This window comes from Rhinolophus hipposideros (genome assembly GCF_964194185.1).
Source record: "Rhinolophus hipposideros genome assembly, chromosome: 26".
Lineage (NCBI taxonomy): Eukaryota > Metazoa > Chordata > Mammalia > Chiroptera > Rhinolophidae > Rhinolophus > Rhinolophus hipposideros.
This window is the reverse complement of record NC_138072.1, coordinates 10908795-10927764: the sequence shown is the minus strand read 5'-3', so window position 1 is coordinate 10927764 and position 18970 is coordinate 10908795.

The following is an 18970-nucleotide window of genomic DNA, read 5'->3' as shown; positions in this document are numbered from 1 at the left end:
TTAGGTTGGTCTCTGCAGGTGAGGAGCTGTGTGAAAGTGAAAGTGATTTAGGGAGTAGGGGAGTGGGGCCAGGAAGGGAAACTTTAGCTCAGTCTCGCAGGGGAGCTCTGAAGACAGTGTCCCCAGAAGACGAGAGGGAGCTGGAGTATTTACACCTCTCACTCGTCAGTCACAGGTTATGAGGCACCTTGGGTGGGGGGTTGGGAGGACTTGTAAGTTTCCAGGTGCTTCCTGCTGTCTACACTGGCAGGCAAAGAGGGTTACAGCAGCTTGGGTGCAGCCTTCCCACAGAGAGATGTAGGTGCTGGCTCTCGGAAGTAGAAGCACACCAGTGTTCCATCAGTGTGCACAGTGGGCCCGGAAATGGCCACATGCACTAACAGGATACAGCGGAGCACAGACAGCCTCTGGCCTCTGCTATGGTGACATTGGGCTGCATGGAGTCCGTTGTGAAATGAACTATATAGGCAATAATTGCTGTAATACGTCAGAGAAAGAAGAGAGCCCCTGACCACAGAAGTACCTGTTCAGCTCCCTTTACTATAAATTTTACAAGGACAGACCTACTCCACTTCAATGCCAGCTGTGACTGGGTACATCCCTCTGCTCCTGGGACGCTGTATAAGGGAGTCTCTTACCCAGAGATATGAGCCACACTCCACAATACCATATGATCGGTAACAAAGGTGATATTGTCAGCTCCATCTATTTTACTCCTTGCATGTATCTTAATTAGTTCAGCGCACAGGTGAGGAAGTGAGATATTATTTATCGGCCCTCCTCAAACCTCAAAAAAAAAAAAAAAAAAAAGAAGAGTTCACATTTATCAAGTCCTAAATGGCAGGAACAGGTCTAAGCACTTTTCAGCAATGATCTTGCTGCATCTTTTCAGCAGCCTAGTGACGTAAGCCCTGTCCACACTTTCCAATCGTGGAAGCAGAAATATAAAGCATTTAACTAGGTGGCCCAGGGTCCCACTGCTGTAAGTAATGGGGCCAGGATTTGAACGCGGAAGACAGTCTAGTTACAAAGTTTATGCCCTTAACCACTAGATTAAAGAGAACTGAACTTATCAAAAGTTTGACCAGAAAGTGACGGATAATGCAAAATGCAGGGAGGAGGACATTCGAAAGAACAGTTTTTAAAAATGCATATACCCTCTGATTTAGCCATTTCCCTATCCTAAAGAAATACTTAGATATGTTCACAAAGATGAATATACAAAGATATTCACCATTGGTTGGTTACATTGTATCCATAACATGAAATACTGGGCAGCCATTAGAAGGAAATAGAGCTATGCGTGGTGATGTACAAAGCTCTACAAGGCCTACTAAGTGCAAAAGCAAGTGGAAGGGTGGTCTGTCTATATATTCTGATCACGCGTGGGTAAAACAATCAAATAACAAAACAATCAAATGACAAAACCATGTCTATATGCATGCATTTAACAAACACCAGAAGGATATTCACCAAAATGACATTCTCCCCTCTAAGCAGATGAGTCGGAGGGGAAGAATGAAGATATTGACATTTCTGTCCACAATTTTTTTGAAATTTGTATTATTTAAATCATTTACCATAAAAAATGTGTTTAAGTATTAGTAGTATCATTTTTAAGGCACTAAAAGTAAATATATATATATATATATATATATATATATATATATATATATATATACATACATACAACTGATAGTCCAGACCTGCCTGAACATACATAGAGGGCTGGTACGGTGAGGACCAATTAGATAGGATTCATTTTCATTCAATGAGGAGACACTTCGGTGGAATACTTTATAGTACAGAACAGGTCCTTCCATAAGAAACAAACATATGTAAATACTTTCTGTCTGTCTCTATCTCACACACCTATACACACAAAGACACATGTTAATTTATGAGTTGTTCTTCCCTACCCTACACCCACCTCAGGCTCCAACTGTCTAGACAGAGCTGAAAGAAACAGTGAGGGAGAGATTGGGAGTTATCTATACAAAGGTGTGTGCAGTATAGCCATCCCATTATAGCTGTAGAAAAGAGTTCCAAACCAGAGTCCCCATAATATCACAAGAACTATGCACCAAGTAATCAGTCCTGCCCCTTCTTGCTTAAATAGAAAGAAACAAGGACTCCAGTTTTACCCTTAGGTATATACTATGCAAAATCAGCGTGGAAGCAGATAGCCAAAATAAACATACAAAAACAGACGCTGGAAATAGCACCGATAATTCATGGAACAGGAAAGAACTAACAATAAAAACAACAACAAAAATTTTCTACTTAATATATTCAGAGAGATTAGCAAAGATGTCATATAGTATCTCTAAAATAATAAAATGACATAAAAAGGGGAAAATATGAAAAATTTGTCAAAAAGGAACTGCAAGTAAAATCAAGAAAACCTCTCAGAACAAAAGGCAGAAGGACAATCTAAAAGATCTGATTCGATGTCAGATTGATATGACTCTTAGAAAAAATGGACAGAGAAAAGAAGGGAAGGAAATCTTTGAAGGAGCAATACGTAAGTATTCTAAAGATAAAGATTTGATTCTTTAGAGAAGGCACACTGAATACCAGCTCAGCGAATGGGAACAATAAAAATCCTCATACCTCAACCCATTGACAGGCGATTTCAGCACAGCAAAGAAAAAAGAGAGATGTTAAAGCTTTCAGAGAAAATAAAACAAGTCATCTAGAAAGGTATGAGGATTGGTCAGCCATCAGATTTCTCCAGCAACATTGGCTGTCCAAATATTTGTCTGCAAAATACTGGTTTTAACCTAGAATTCTACGCACAGTACACTATTAAGCATGTGTGAGGGCAGAATAAAACATTTTCGAAGACACGAAATGTGATCCCATCTTAGGATATTACTTGATGATAGGCACAGCGAATTAGAAGTAAACCAAGGAGGACATGGCATAGAATCCAGAGTTCCAACTCAGGCAAGCACAGAGGGGAATTCTCAGGTGTCAGCTGTGAAGCTAGCCTAAACTGGACCAACGACTCCAGGAGGAAGTGGGTCTCTGGAAAAAGATACTGTAGAGGAGATAACACGAGTTAAAGCCTGGCAAAACTTGAAGATACGATAAATTACGAGAAAGGGGAACAGAAAATTAGCAACTCCAGGAAAAACAGAAAGCTATCCAAGAAAGACATAGATCAAATATTAAGCAAATAAAACCATCTTGAGATTTTTAAGCAAATGATACAATGTAAAAAAGAATATCCAGTTGACCTTGAAGCTAGGAACATTTTATTTTAATTAGCTGGTGGATCTTTCCACTGGACTTCCAGAAAGGTCCTCAACATAGCATAGAGTACAAATGGGAAGTACAAGTAATGGGACGTACAAATTGATTCTTAATGTTTACAGTCAACTCTGGACTCACACAGACTGGCTTGCTGTTGCAGGAGCAACAGTAAGTGTTAAAATTTTGACATAATGTAAAAGTAGAAAGATTTGGCTAGAATGTGGGATGAAATGGGGAGAGAGAAAAAAAATAGAAAAGATAGAGAAGAAAATATCTTCCTTTTATGAAATGGATCATCAAGCAACTCTGTACAAAGTTGACATAACAAGAAATAGAAATTTTAGTATACTAAAAAGTTTAGTATACTAAAGAGGTAACCAATAGACAAACTAAAAATAAAACAATCAGACATGGGTAGGAAGCCAAGGGGAGAAACCAGAGTAATGCTAGCAGTAAGTTAAATATTCCGCTTTCATATTGAGGAGAGAACAGCTATAATCTGTGGATAACTCAAGGAAAAGGAGTATAAAAATATTATTTAGATGTTTGGATGTATCCAAAGAACTAAAAATAGAAACAATTAAAAGAACTTGCTTCTGGAAAACAGGGTTGTGGATGAAGAGAAATAGAAAAGGAGACTATTGCTTTTTACCAGAAGCTCTTTTGTCAGTTCTTCAGATGTAAAAATAGTTCTGGTCCAAAAATGATGGCTTCTCTGAAGGCTTTGCCCCCTTATCTAAAATATCTATGGCTGTCATGCTTCCCAAGACTTCTCTGAGACTTTTAGCACTCCAAATTAACACCTGCCTGATACAGGTGAGAAATGCTCCCCTTTGCAAATAGCCCACAATAGGGATTAGTGAAGCAGTCCAAAACGAAACACAGACCACCCCATCTCTAGAAGCCAATTCTGTTTCTTTCAAACCAACCCACGCCCTGGCTTTTCTTTTGATTCAGGCTCTAGTTCCATTCCTCTTGGTTTCGTATCTTTTTAAATAGCTATTTCCCCAAGAATTTGACCCTGATCCATTTTCCTGGAACTGGTCCACTCAAATTACTTGGGTCCATAAATTTGGCCACCTAAATAAAGAAAAGAATCCTGCTCAACCCCCTTCATCTTCAAGGAACACACTCACACATCAGCAATTTTCTCAGTACCATAGTTTCTTTTCTTCTGCAGAGGATAAAATAAAATGCCCAACAACTTTTGGGTAGCTTTTTTACGGTATGTCTTATTTTCCATGAACGGTTTCCCCCTTTTATCTCACTTGGTGTCTGGGTTACCCCCATAGCTTTCCTGGTGCCTGCCTGCCTTTCCCACACTGTACCTTCTGGATGTCATGTGAATTCTTCCTTGCTTTCTCCCTTGTGCACCGTAAGATGTATCTTGGGGGCAGCTCTAACGCCACTCTCCCACAGGCAGATCCTCTGCTTAATTCTTCTTTTCCTGTTTCCCTTTCCACCTGGAACCCCCTTCTTTTTCTCCCAGTGGTTGTCCCCCTGCTGGTCTCAATTCCTGTCTGGTTCTTAAGCATAAACCCGACAGAAATATGAATGTAGCATTCAGGCAAAGAGAGGACACGTCAAAAGACAAGGCATGATTAATCGCCAGATGTATTGTACAGACAGTAATTGCCATAGGAGTTCAGAGGAGGCACCATGTAAGCACGCTCATGAATCATTTCTTTTTTTACCAGCCCTTCTCTCACTGGATTGTTGTCTCTTCAATCATTGCAGAGGTTCTCAAAACATGGCCTCTGGACCAGTAGCATAAGCATCTCCTTGTTAGAATTGGTTAAAAATGCAAATGATCAGGTCCCACCCTCAACCTGCTGAATTAGAATCTCTGGCCATCAAGTTCAACACTGTGCGTTTTAACTGACTCTCTAGGTGATTCTCATAAACTCTGAAGTTTGAAAAGCACAGGCCTAAATTTGGAAACTCCAAACTCTATGGCAAAGAGTAGTCTGAGTTAAAAGAAGTGACAATGACTTTTATGAGGTAAGCCAAGCAGTAAATTGTTTAATAACTCACAGCTTAGGGGTCTTTAGTTTATATCTAGCTCGACAAGCTTCTCTTGCTACTCAAAACCTACCACTTCTCAGAGGCCTAAAAATACCCATTCCTCTTTCTCTTGCTACTTGCTGCAGGGAATTCCTTTCCCCTAACTCTCCCTGTTTGAAGATAAAATCAAACCCCATGTCAGAGCTCTTTAGACCATAAACATAAGCTAGAAGCCGGATTCCACCTCCTCTCAGCAATACTAGGGATTATTTCATTCTTCATAGAGGACAGCAATTAGGGGCACCATGAGCTGTGCCAGGGGTTTTATCCAGATTCTCACAGAATCCTACTAAGTGCCCTAGAGCGTAGATACTATTATCCTTTATCATGCAGAGGAAGAAACACACTCAGAATGGGTGGTCGAGTCTTTTACTCAAGGTCACACAGCTCAGAAGTGGCCGATTGATGACCAGCCCCTTTCCCTACTGATAAACTGACATTCTGCCCTCATGCATTTAGTTACATGCTGCTTTGGTATTCACTCTTTCTAGTATATACAGAACTTGGTCTCTCTTCAATTGATTTGTGGGCGTTGAAGAGCAAAGCACAATCCCACTTCAGTTTGGGTTCTCTGCATTCCCACAGTAGCTGTGCTTTCTGATAAATGTTTGAGGAATCGACATGAACTGAGACCTCTTTTCCCCTCTATCACTCACTGGATTGGAGATGGGTTATTAGGAGTCATCTGTGTTTCCAGAGCTGTCAGGTGGAGTGGCGGCTTCTGCAGTCATCCCACCATACTACAGAATTGGGTTCACTGTCTTCCCCCTGTGCTTAATACTTTAATGTTCTCTGCATACTCATTTTAGAGACTCCCAAGGGAAAAACAAAAGGTGCATTTAAGCCCATTTAATTTTTTTTTTTTTTTTTTTTACATCGACTCTTCCAAGTAAGCATGTAACTGCTATGGAGAATGTGACAAGAACCCTTTGGGTGCATGCTGGACTCGGTGACTAGGTTAGGGAACTAAAATATGAGAAACCCTGTTTCTCAGGGTTTTCCAGAGACACACAAACAATAGAACGTATATGTACAGAAAAGAGATTTACTAGAAAGAATTGGTTCACGTGATTATGGAGGCTAGCAAGTCCAAACTCTGCGGTGTGGGCCAGCAGCTTGGAGAACCACGAGGACCCATGTTCCACTTCCAGTCTGAAGCCAGCCTTCTTTTGAATCAGGAAGAACCAACATTACAGGTAAAGTCCAAAGGCAGTCTTCTGGAGAATTCTGTCTTGTTTGTGGGAGGCTGGATATTTTGTTCTAGTCAGGCCTTCAACGAATTGGATGAGGCTCACCCACACGAGAGAGGGCAATCTGCTTTACATAAACTCCACCAATTTAAACGTCATCCAGCAAAACAGCCTCACAGAAACACCTCGAGTAACATTTGCCCAAATATCTGGACACCCTGTGACCCAGCCACACTGACACATAAAAATAACCATCACAGGAACATCTAAGACTAGGCTGAAATAAGAAAGCAAGTCTGACAAGTAGAATCAAGAGTTGCTTTATCCTGAAGGACTGCGGCTGTCTTGTTCACTATGGTTTCTTCATTGTCTAGTAGGGCCCAGAGCACATAACAAGTGAGAAATTAATATTGGTTAAAGGAATGAAATATATATTAGTCCATCATGAATGAAAGCTTCCTGACATCTGAGAGAGAGAGAGAAAGAGGTGAGAAGCATTTTTAATGCTTCTCCTTCCCTTGAGTCAAGCTTTGTCTAAAGAACAGTAACTCTCTACACCAGACATTCACTCATATCTCTGTAAGCTCTAGCAAGACCAGGAGAAAAGGATGGGAAAGTCTAAGTGGTTGGTGTCAGGTTGCTCTTTGCAGAATGGAAGCAAGGAAATGTCCTACCCTCCTGTCCCTTTGTGACCAGTCATGTGTCGTGACCCACAACTGGTCATCAATTCAAAAGATACTCATCACATCACCCCAGGCACAGCAATGCAGCCTCCTACTGGAGAACTTGGTCAGCTTGGAGATGTATTGATAGATGGAGAGACTGACTAGCTCCTCCTCCTGGGTCAAAGTACAACAATGTTTGATAACCAATTAGCCTCCAAACCCGGGGAGGCTGATTCCTAGAACCCCATTGCCTAAAGAAGTTCATCTCAAAAAAGATGCCTAAGAGTCACTTGGGAAACCTGTTAAAATCACCGATTTTGGGGCCCTGCCACCTGAGATTCAGTAAACCTGGGAAGAATCTGTATTTTTAACCAGGCAGCCCCAAGAAATACTAACATATGGGGTAAAACGGACAGGTATGCAGGTGCGTGCACACACACACACACACACACACACACACACACACACACACACACCTTACATATAGGAGAACACTAGCTTCCTTAAGGATCAACTTAATTCACAAAGAATATATTCACATATCTTGGGAAACTTGTTATTACCTGATACTATATACGTTTTTGTTAATATTGTTCACTCTGATATTACCTTTCATTTCAATAATCTTTACTATTTATATAAGATTTTGTTTGATGCACCCAATCTCTCTTCATGAAGTAGGTAGAGACATTTGTGATTATCCCCAATGGACTGATGAGAAACTGAGACTTGGAGAGATCCAGGTCGTCCTAGATTGCTCAGCTGGTGAGTGGCTGAATGTTGACAAATTATTTAAGAACACCAAAATTATTTTTGTGTGGTCCCAAGACTGAATATGAATTAAACTCTGGTACTCAATTTTTGCACTCAGATTGAGCATCATTTATATGTTGTAGGTGCTACCAGCTCTTAAAGGCTTCGAAAGGAGAGCCTAGAGCACAAAGTGCCTCTTTGGAAAATTAGTCAAACTGCTCCTCTGCCACCCGAATCTGAATTCTGGCTCTGTCCTTGGCCTCTTTCTTAGCTTCTGTTGGTTTCCATCAGGATGGTTCCTACCATTTTCCACTGCTTGTATTGACTCTTCAAGCCTTAGGCAATTCTTGCGTCTGTGTGAGCAGTTGTGGGGACCCTGGTGTCACTTCTTGAACTCTGTAAGACACTAAGACACTTTAGGTTTGTTACTCCAAGTACCTGGGGCAGCCTGTTAGGGCTTCTGTCCAGACTTCAGCTTTGTCCCTAGTTTGACGGCCACCTTTGTCCTATGCAGATGGCAGGTAGTACTTGCTAGAAAAATTGAAAATTTTCTAATGGGAAATAGCATTTTTGTTCAGCAGAGAACACAGCTGACCTGTGTGGTGCTCTCCTGTGTCAGGGCTCTTAGGTGCCAATTTGCATGGGAAAGTCCTGTTTTCTGCCTGTTTTCCCAGCGTAATTATTAATAGCTCCCCTTTTCACTCTGAGTGTCTCAGATGGACAATAAATTAGATGACCGTCCTACTCATTTGACATCTCTCCCCAGGAATTCAGCTTGTCTGTTTCAGGATGACTGCTGGCACTTGGGGCTTCTTAGCTTTGGTTAGGGAACGTTACCCAGGGAGCTTGTAAAAATTGATTTACAGCCTTTACTCCCTTCCCCACCCCAAACTACAGAAACTGCATTTTTGGAGTCGAGCTGAAGAATCTGTATCTTGAGAAATTTCCCCAGTGTAACTGATCACATTCTCCTACAGACCCAAGTTTGGAGCTTACTTCTGAATTGCATTTCTGCTATAGCCCTTGGTGTCTGCGTGACCTTGGGCAGATGACTGAATTGCTCTAAATCTATTTCCATTGGTGAGGTAGCAAATTTGTGTAAAACTTACGCTGAGGATCTCAGTGGTTTAACACGATGTAGGTTTATGTTTCATTCCTGTCATTGTCCAGTGCTGGTTGGAAGGGGGTTCCACCTCTTTCCATCTGACTCCACTGTCCCCTCAGAGTTTTCTGCTGGATCCTCTAAGCCAAGCTTGTAAATGAGGGAGAGGAGAAGGTGTGGGAGATTGTGTAGAAGGTTATGAGCCAGGCCTGGGACAGCATACATGACATACATCAATGGTCAATTGGATAAAACTCAGTGACAATGGTTGCCCCTTACCATAAGGGAGGACGGAAAAATGTCACCCAACTGGACGCCCAGAAGAAAAATGAGTGCTGGATAAACAATCATTCAGTCTTTGCCACAGACCCCCATCTGGTCATCAAATATTTGTTCACACTTACTCCGTCACATAGGCAATCCTCAAGAGACAACCCAAAGGCCCCCAAAGGCCATCCAATCTGTGCACCCAGCTGAAGTCTAGGATCTCCAAGGAATGCATGGTCCTTTCTATCAAGTCCAGATGTGGCCCTTTCTCATCTACAGATCTGTGACTTTTGATAAAAACATACAACTTATACAGCCCCACTCCCTAATACACACCCAATATACAGTGAGGAGTTAGGAGAATGAAACTCTATTTAGAAAGTAGAAGGGACACACACAACATTTGCCCATAGTTAGACAGGCATTAAGAAGGCTCCCTTCCCTGAGGTTGGAGAAGTACTTTCTTTTGACCGTAATTTTGTTCTCTGGGAAGAACTCCTTTGCTCCTCATTCTCTGTGGCTCATGACTCTGCCCTTGGTGGTGTTTCTTTCAGTCAATAACTGCTTTGTCCACGTCTAAAGGGCCTACTGGGGTATATGTTTTCCTTAGAGGTTTTATAGGAGTCCACTTCCTACTGAAGCAAGTTTGGAAGCTCAATGGTTGTTTTACATCTTGGAAAGTGCAGGCTCATTTCTCTGGCAATACAAGTCTTTCAAACATGTCATGGGCTTCCCGTATACTTGCCACCAGTCAGTTCCACAAGCCAGTGGCCACACCCAAAGTGTTATTTCCTACATATAATCCCCAAACCTAATTTACTTCTTTTCTTCTTCACCTCTATCATTCCTCTCTCTCTCTCTCTCTCTCTCTCTCTCTCTCTCTCTCTCTCTCTCTCTCTCTCTCTCTCTCTCCATAAAGCAATCTAAAAGCATATGAAGGAAGGATACACACCTAATCTAATTTTTGTCAAAGAGCTAAATCACTTTTAGTTGAGGAGTGTTACTAGATCTTTGTCATTCAAGACTTTTAAAAATCATACATTTTGGGATCTAAGAAGCAGTCAGTTTTACAAGCTCTGATGCCCTGAACGCTTGGACTTTTATTCCCTTTCATTATAGTTTGTAAACTGGCCAGTTGATTCTCTTCTCTTCTTTTCTCTTCTCTTCTCTTCTCTTCTCTTCTCTTCTCTTCTCTTCTCTTCTCTTCTCTTCTCTTCTCTTCCCTTCCCTTCCCTTCCCTTCCCTTCCCTTCCCTTCCCTTCCCTTCCCTTCCTATCCCTCCCCTTCCCTCCCTCCCCTCCCCTCCCCTTCCTTCCTCTCTCTCTCTCTCTCTCTCTCTCTCTCTCTCTCTCTCTCTCTCTCTTCTCTCTCTCTCTCTCTCTCTCCTTGTCAAAGATAGCCAATATTAGCCACGTTTTCACCAACACTTTGATAGTTTACAACTTGTTCCCCTGGAGAACAAGTATGCATGGAAATTTCAGTATGCATGGAAATTGCCTTCCAAATTAAGGGAGGTGACAGATTTACCAAATGTTTCACCATTGCGTAACATAGGTTGCCACCTTTTCAGTCATTTATGTCAGTTTGCTATCTGTTTCTCAACTGCATATATATATGCAGAACCCCAAGGCACCAATACAAGAATGCTATCTAATATCACAAATATTTCTTTTTATATATTTACATATTATATATTTATATATCACAAATAAATATTTCTTTTTTGCTTATGTCACCAGGGTGTGCTCTGTTCCACACACTCACTCAGGAACCCAGGCTCCTTCTATCTAGTGGTTCCAACATTCCCTTAGTGCCTTGGGGTTCCCTGCTCAATCCTTTGTATCCATTCAGCAGATAAGGGAAGAGAGACAGGTTGGAGGACTGGGTGAGAGATTTTCATGGGCCAATGGTATGTACTATTTATCCCCACATTCCCCTAGCTATACCTAACTGCAGAGTGCCTGGCATATACTCTACCTGTACATTCAAGAAGAAAAGAGAAGTGATTTGATTAATAACTAGTCAGTCTTTGCACAGTTTATCTGTGAAATGGGGATGGTCATAGTATCTACCACATAGGATTGTCGTGGGATTACATGTAAAAAAAACTTAGTTCAGCATCAGACTCAAGTAAATGATAAAACATATATTATTATTTTTTTTTTTGCTTTAAAAATAAAGACTTTTATTTTTTAGCCTATGACCAGTTTCTGTCTATAGGAGGAAGATCTTGAAGATCCCTGATAATTTTCTCCATAATCCAATGACTGCATTACTTTTACTCAAACATATATTATTTTTAAAATTATTATTATGTACATTTCAGTATTGGCTGAAATTAAACGTTCTGTGTGAGATGTTTCTACCTCACTAGAAATGATAAAGCTCTCAACTATTCAACCACTCCATTATGAGAGAAAAGCCACCAACGGTAAATTCCTGCCTCAGAGATCAGGCTCCAGGGAGTTCACAGATAATAGATATCAAGATCTTTCAATAGAGAGGATCACACGGGAAAGGACCCTCCACAGAAAGAAAGTCATGGTGTGAGAGGAGCCAGAACAACAGGAAATGGGCCTCGCTGTGCTCAAGAGCTGCATTTCTTTAAAAGTCTAACAGTCAGTGATACCAGGATAAGACCTCTCTGAATGACTATGAAACATAAAGGCATGTCATAGAATTCAGGCCTATCACGGCAATTTCTAATCATTAAATGTCTTTATCTGACCTGGGAAGAGTCCTTACTATGGAGAAACACATGATTGTTCTGCAGAATGCATTTTTCCAGATTGCTGACCTTAGCGAGGGTTATACAACACAACAATAGGACTCTGAAACACATAGGTTATGCATAATTAATAAAAACATAAGGCAGTAATGAAAGAGGTAATGCCAGGAACATCCAAAATCCAACTCACGTGCACATTTCTCTCTCTCCATCCTCCCTTTCCTTCTCCCCACAACACCTGCAAAAGAATTCAAGCCACTTATTTTACATTTTCCTTCTTGCCTGTAATCTCCATAGATTTGCAACATTGCCAATTCTACATAATCACTACAAGGTTACTGTACTGTAATAGCATTTCTTTTAAACAGCTGCCAAGACGTATATTATGTCAGACTCTATCAAAGAGGTTGGGATATTTTAAAAAATCTGTTTCTAACCATGCTTCTTCTTCTTCTTCTTCTTCTTCTTTTTTTTTTTTTTTTTTGCCTTCTGGTCTCTAGAAATAATTTTTGAGAAATAAACAAGCAATGAAGCACACTGAGAAGAAGTAATGAGGAAAATATGTTAACAAAAATGTGAATGCAACTTAGAAGTTGAGGCTGTATTTAAATACAGCCGGTGGATTAAGGTTTAGTTTTTTGAACAGTTTGGACAGACATTTGCTAGTAACACGGATTTGCCAAAAAGTGTCTCAAGTAAATATTGATTTCAGTTGACAAAGCCTGACATTTCCTCCAGCTTTTCCGACACTAGGAAGACACTTGCTTCACAGTATGTGTGTGAAGGAGGAAAAGTATAAATAAGCAAGCAGGGGGTGCAGGAGAACAATTAGGATTCATCCACGGAGGACAGAACTTTTCCCAGTGCAGTGATTCCCAAACCTGGGGTCGAACTTAGAAAATGCACAGAGCTTCCTGGTCAAGTTCAGATTCAGAAAGTTTGGAGAATGCCCAGGAATCTGTATGTTTTTAAGTCCCCAGGTGGTGTTCATACAGAGGAGGTTTGGGAATTACAGCTCTAAAGGCTCCTCGCAGAGTTACAACTACTGGCCCAGCGCCTACGTCCGCTGGGCTCATGGGAGCCAAGATAGAATAAGATGCGAAGGACCCAGTAACCTTATGTTCTATAGAGAAGGTCCTTCAAGGTCGGGGTTGAAGCACATGGCCACTGTAGCCATTTCTTCCATAAATCGCTGAATTTATCCTGCAGGCTGCCAATTTGCCCCCACTTTGGCGCATTACATTCATTTAGCAAATCAGAAAGGGAGGTTTCTTTCAAAACACCATTTCAGTTTGGGAAAACTTCAACTGAGCACACCCATATTTTCTTTATCGTAGACAGCTGGAATTGTTCGAACATAGCAACATATAACTACACCTTGTGTCCTTAATATCAAGGATCTAAAGGGTGTTTTGAAAATCAGTCCATCGACCATACTTAGGAAGTGCCACCTACAGTCAGGATAAAAGAAAACCACTGGAGTGAGCCAGACATGGGTTTGAACACAGTTTCTACTTCTTACTGGCTCTGACCGTGGACATACCTGCTTCGTCCTGGTTCTTCAGCGCCCTGCTTTGTGCAATGGAGGGAACAATAGTACTTACAATATAGGGTTACTGTGAAGTTATGCTAGCCATACAGATAAAGCCCCTCTGTCCTTGCCTAGCACATAGTAAACAATCAAAAGTGTCAGCTCTAAGCGTTGTTATTATTATTTCTGACCCAGAGCTAATATTCAATAGACAGTGATGACAATGATGGAGCCAGCTGAGATCCCTCCTCCAACCCACCATCTTCACCACCACTACCCCTGAGGATTTCAACAGAAGCGATTAGACCTGCTGCTCTTCAGGGTCAAGTTTATATAAGATGGGTTGGGAAATAACTCAGGGCAGAGAGGGAGCCATCAATTCTCCCTCTCCATCATAAAGCTGATGAAAGTATTCACAAGAGAGTCAAAGTTATGTCAGTGAGAGGAATTACAATTTCTCCTGAAGACCAAAAAGAGGGTAAACAATATTTGTGGTGGTGTTTGATTTCTAATGCATTCAAAGCAACTAGCCACAATCGGGAGAAGGAACTCTGGTGTTTCCACCTCCCCATATGTATGACTAGATCCTGAGGGACATGCAAACACAGGGATGGTTCCCCTCTCTTGACCAGTGACATTAGGGACTGAAGGCTGTGAAATTTGTAAGACCTCAGAGAGAACTTGGAATGTGGTATTTTCCACAGGGAGGGCGTTCTCAGGGTAGGTGAGGGCACTGGAAGTGGTAAGGAGTGCAAAGGCAAGGGCTCTGGGTAGGGGGAGGTGAGTGTAAGACCAAGAGAAGTCTGCAAGGCACCCTGATATTGCCTGGGAAGGATCAAGGGGAGCCTCTCCTAGCAGGCATAGGCAGAGACCTAGACCTTTCTGTGATCCGGGGACCCAAGGAAATAACCTGGGGAAATGCCAATGTCGTTCTACATCCTTAAAGGTTCAGGTCAGCAATTCCAACGTGTGTGTTGGGGTGGGAGGATTCCACACACGTCCGAACAATTCTTGGATACTAGCTGAGTGTTCTACGATTTGACTCAACGCAGACACTATCGACCTGGAGATAGCATCACGTCCCACAGACTAAGGGCTCAGTCCCATGTTTTCAGGTGCCAAATGCCAGTCTAAGTTGTTTCCTGGTTTCCAACCAGCAGGCTATAGATCAGAGGTTCCTGCAAACTCCTCCATGGGTTCGGTTAATTTGGCAGAGCAGCTCAGAGAACTCAGAGAAATATTTCACTTATGGAAAAGATGCATGGAACAAGGTATGGGAAAAGGATACGGAACTTCCATGCCCTTTCCAGGCACCCCACTGTCCCCAAATCTCCATGTGTTCACCAAGCTGGAAACTCTCCGAATCCCATCCTTATGGATTTTTGTGGAGGCGACATTACATGGAAATGATTGATTAAATCACTGGCTACTAGTGACCGATTCAACCTCCAGTCTCTCTCCTGTCCCCAAGGTCTCTGGGGGTGAGACTGAAAGTTACAACTCTCTAATCGCAGGACTGGTTCCTCTGGCAACTACCCCCAGCCTTAGGTGTGGTCCAAAAGCCATCTCATTAACATAACAAAAGATATGACTTCTTTATGGCTCTCATCCCTTAGGAAATCCCAAGGGTTTTAAGAGTCTGTGCCAGCAATGGGGACAAAGACCAAACATAGATTTACTATAAATCACAGTGTCACAATCATGTTCCCCAATCTATGCAGCTTTGGAATGATCACCTAAAGCACTTCATTAAAAACATCTCATGCCTTTATTGAAGTCCAATATGGGTTGGTTGCTTCAGGGAAGGTCAAGACAGATAGTGTTTTTTGTCACTGTTCCATGTGGACCACAGGACAGTAAGAAGTAACCACTCATAGCCTATCATCCCTCATTGCCCTGACTCCTCACACAGGATAGCTAGAGACGGGGCTTGGTTACATCGGAAGTTAATTGGTAGCTGTTTTAGATGCTGTAGATATAGATGCTATCACACCTAAAGGCAACACAACCTAGGTCACATACAAAGCCCTTCCAGGATTCAAGTAAACCTTTTATTAAAAACAAGATTCCATTGAATAAATTTGAAGATCTAATTGGCTTTATTTAGTGATTCATGAATTGGGCAGCATCCTGTCTAGCAACTAGAAGGTCCCTCCCAGGGGTTGTACAAAAGTGGAAGGTTTTTATAGGCAGAAAGAGGGTGGGGCAAGAAGGTAATAGCAAAAGAAAAGAAAGGCTTATTTCAGGCCAGGTCATCCTTTGTGGGGGGTGGAAGGAAAGCAGGGGTGTTATCATGCAGATTACCTCATTAGTGCAGATTACCTCAATCAGAATATTTCAGATTGACTGTTTAAAGGTCACATTCTTAAGAAAGATTGAAACCACAATTAAGTCTTGGTTTCCTGTCATGGGGACAAATAACTCTATTTCGGGCCTGCAACATCTTTCTTTCTTTCTTTCTTTATTTTTTTTTTTTTAACATTTTGAACATATTACCGGAGGTGTTAGTGAATATTTCATTTCTGGAAACCTTTTAAATACCTCTTGTAGAGTTTAGATGTTAATCTTGCCTTGACATAAGAAGCTACACCAGTTGACCCCCTCGTCACAGTTTAGGCTGTTTGTACTTATTTGTGACCAGCAGGAAAAAAAAAACAAGCCATATAAAAAGTGATAATGTCCAAAGTAGGTTCACATGAATACCTCACTTTATCCTAAAAATCTTGTCATCGTGAGCAAATGAAGAAACTGGGGATCACAGGTTTTAACTTGACCTAGGTCACAAAGCTCCTATGGACTGTTTTACTCACACCCTAGGATCATGACCCTAATCTCATTCCTGTTTGCTTTGTCATTCTGAGCCCCGCTTTCAGGGAGGGGTCAGCAGTGGTCAAAAGTTGCTTCATCTTCTAGAGATGTTTCTGGAAGGAGGAAGCACTGAACACAAACTGATCTGCATGGTTTTAACACATTTGAATTAAAACATAAAAATTCAGCTTCTCACACTCAACAAGTCACCCCAAGATGTGCCTGTGGGGTATGTGGATTTTTTTGAGCTAAAGGCAACAGAGAGCCTAAGGGCTTAAGAGAAACTTCAGCCCCCACTTAACCACCTAGAAGAATTTAAATTAAGGGCCTTGCCTATAATAAGAGATTATCAGAGATAACCTTTTTGCTCTATCTATAGGGCAGGGTAAACTTCTAATTCCTGAACCTCTGCTCTTATTGCCTACGAAAACCCTCCTCTCTGAAACCCCAAGGCTCCTTACCTCATCCTTACCTCAGAATGCTATACATATATATCTCATTTTAACTTTCTGTTCCTGCACCTCTCATGTATAGAGGTCTCTGACTCTTTCATGTATGTGAGACACGTACACACGTACGTGTGTAATTAAATTGAGTTATTTTCTCTTGTGAGTCTGTCTCATGTAGATTTAGTTATTAGACTAGCCAGAAGAACCTTGAAGGGTAGAGGAAAGTTTCTTTCCCCCCCACAATACAAATAATGTTTACATTTTGTTTTGTTTTGGTTTTTTTCCCCTTCAAATAGAAATGGAACTCCTTTATTTACTCAACTATTCCCCGACTCCCACTGTGCTAGATAAATGCTGTGACACAAGGTACAGGAGGGCCATTGCACACAAGGATGGGTGTATGGCTTCTGAACTAGGACACGGGGATTAGGGCAGTAGGTCAGAGTTCATTTCAGCTGGGATCTCCTTGCCCCTGGACAGAGAGACAGAAGTGGTGCTGGACAGATTGGATTAGTTTGTGTCATGGCAGAATCCAACCTTTGATATCCAAGAGAGCTTGAAAGGCAGAGAAGTACCACACAGGTTCTAAGTTGAAGACTGGACAGGCTCCATCAGCAAAGTAGGCTTTAGCCACTGAGGAAGATTGAATCTGTGTTGCTCTGACCCTAACACAAGACTGAAATCAGTGATCCCTGAGATCTATTTGGTTAAAGCATCTTTTAAAACAGAACACGCCCATGACATCAGGCTGGGTTCTGTCCGTGTGTGTGTGTGTGTGTGTGTGTGTGTGTGTGTGTTTGTGTGTGAGAGAGAGAGAGAAAGAGACAGAAAAGAAAGGATAACCTTTCACTGGGAGCCCCCATCTCTGCAGTTCTTTCATCCCCAAAGCCGGAGAACCACAGGGAGTCCTCAGGTTCAGTCCTGGACCCCACAGTCTTGATAAACGTCTTGTGCACTTTGCAATGTTTAGTCATTTAGTTTGTAAGAAACAGAAGATTGTGTAGGAGTCTAATGAAAGAGAAAGAAGATTGAAAAGATAAGTTTTGGGCCAAATTATGAGGATCCAGAACTACAGGCCAAGGGAAGGTTTTGAAAAATATTGTTTTGTGTTTTTTTTTGTTTTGTTTTGTTTTGTTTTGTTTTTAGAAACACATTTTCCTTGTTGTAAACCAAAGATATATGTTTGGCTGACTACTCTTCAGCCAAAGATTTTGATAGCATTTAAACATTGTCTTTGTACATTTGCCACAATTTATGCAAAGAATGCATTCCCCAAAAGTTGTGTTCACATTGCAAATCAAATCTTATTTTAAATGTACTCGGAGACCTTGCTATTTAAAGAGCCCCTTATAAGCATTTTATCTACTGAACACACACACACACACACACACACACACACACATTCTCATATGTATGTGTGCGTGAGTGTGTGTGTGTGTGTATATGTATATAGTGTTATTTATTTTGGCTTAAAAGTCAGATAAAACTGTGGTTTACTCACCCACTAAATTTACTGTTTATGAAACTCTCACTTTGCTGTCCTTCGCAAGGATTTAATGGCCTGAGAGAATAAAAACCACCTCCCTAAATATCTGCCTAATTTTCAGACAGGAAGATACCAGTTCAGTGTCATTTCCTTCATGCCCACAGTAAGCTATTTGAGGTGTAAGGATGTCTAATGAAAGTGTGTGTTATTTTTCAGGGTATATGAAGGAGGAGGGAGATAACTGCCTGGAGTCTCCCCCAGATGTCTATGTGGAATATTGTTTGTCTGTTTTGAAGGACACAGTAAGCTGGTGAAATGGGGAGGAGAGAGACTGTTCAAGGCAGTGATCTGCTGGAGGGAGGAAGAAGAGATTGCAATATCCAGCACAGAGAAACTCCCCAGATCAAAGAACTGTTTTGCTGAAGCTCTGCTCCCAGACCTTTCAGCATTACTGAGCTCAGACAGACAAAAATGGGCCTGTTGTTTGGATTACCCAGCTCATTGCTCCAGTTTCCTCCTTTGCTTTGGCAGCGGCACCTTACCCATACACGTATAAGCACTGCTCCCATTTGCATGTGAGAGCCATCTGTTTATTTTGCAGCTGGCACAGGCTGGCTGGGACTGTCTCAGAATATTTTTCTGGTCATCTTGAACTTGAACAAGCACTTT